The sequence below is a fragment of the Oncorhynchus gorbuscha genome, linkage group LG05 (genome assembly GCF_021184085.1).
Source record: "Oncorhynchus gorbuscha isolate QuinsamMale2020 ecotype Even-year linkage group LG05, OgorEven_v1.0, whole genome shotgun sequence".
Classification (NCBI taxonomy): Eukaryota; Metazoa; Chordata; class Actinopteri; order Salmoniformes; family Salmonidae; genus Oncorhynchus; species Oncorhynchus gorbuscha.
Window position 1 is genome coordinate 59,059,178 of NC_060177.1, and position 976 is coordinate 59,060,153.

The 976-nt window shown below is 35.1% G+C and overlaps 1 protein-coding gene across 2 annotated transcripts in view; it reads right to left on the bottom strand.

The window, feature by feature from the left end:
• Nucleotides 1-572: 572 nt before the first annotated feature.
• The window catches only part of LOC124036179 (cytospin-A-like), a 33,387-nt gene continuing 32,983 nt past the window's right edge, over nucleotides 573-976 (bottom strand). For both annotated transcript variants that reach the window (XM_046350408.1, XM_046350407.1), the window contains exon 16: nucleotides 573-976. This exon is cut by the window's right edge and continues 2,952 nt beyond it. The gene's annotated coding sequence lies outside the window, so the exon portion shown is untranslated.

Sequence of the window (976 nt, forward strand, 5' to 3'; positions counted from 1 at the left end):
CACCTGTGTAATGATTATGCTGATTAATCTGCTTCTTGGTATGCCACACCTGTCAAGTGGATGGATTAGTTTGGCACAGGATAAATGCTTACTAACAGGAATGTAAACAAATTTGTGCACAAAAATTAAGAGAAAATAAGCTTTTGGTGCAACATTTCTGGGATCTTATATTTCAGCTCATGAAAAATGGGACCAACACTTTACATGTTGCGTTTATATTTTTGTTCAGTGTATATCGCTCCTTATCAGAACAAAGGCTGCTGCTGTATTCCAAATACCACAGGCTAGCGGACTGAATTAAACACTTCATTCATCACAATCTAATTTGATCTAAATTATCCCAGTAGTTTTAATATGCCCTGGCCCTACAAAGTAGAGTTAATATTAGTGTTGCCTGTTTCACGAGCGAGGAATGTTTTTTGTTTATCAGTGCCTTCATTCACTTTAGACCAGTAATCTGATAATACATTCAGGGCAACAGTTAAATCATAGCCTCTTACTCTATAAAAAGGGGGATATGACTGAATTAACCACATGGCAAATTAATTTATGCCTTCACAAAACATAACACATTCCTGTTGCAATGATTATTTAATATTACTGGTCTGCAAAACAAAACAATATAAATACAGATAAGCCTTTATTGTTTTTTTACCGAATTGTTGATTATCATAATGTGCATTTGGCTTACTTCCCTACACCATACTCTTGATATTATCATTACCCAATCAACAGGATACATTTTGATTCAAGACACTCCATTGGAAATTCATATTGTGGCAATCATGACTTAGAGACAGAATGAGACAAAAGGAAACATGGGTCTCTTGGCCTCCTTATTGCCAAGTAATACTCTGGCAAGAATGACATATATTTGTAGGCAAAAGGCACCATTAATAAGAACCAAAAGAAAGCAGCTTAGAAAAACATCAACCTTTCAAGTAAACAGAATTAACCTCTAACGGACCCGTAAAAA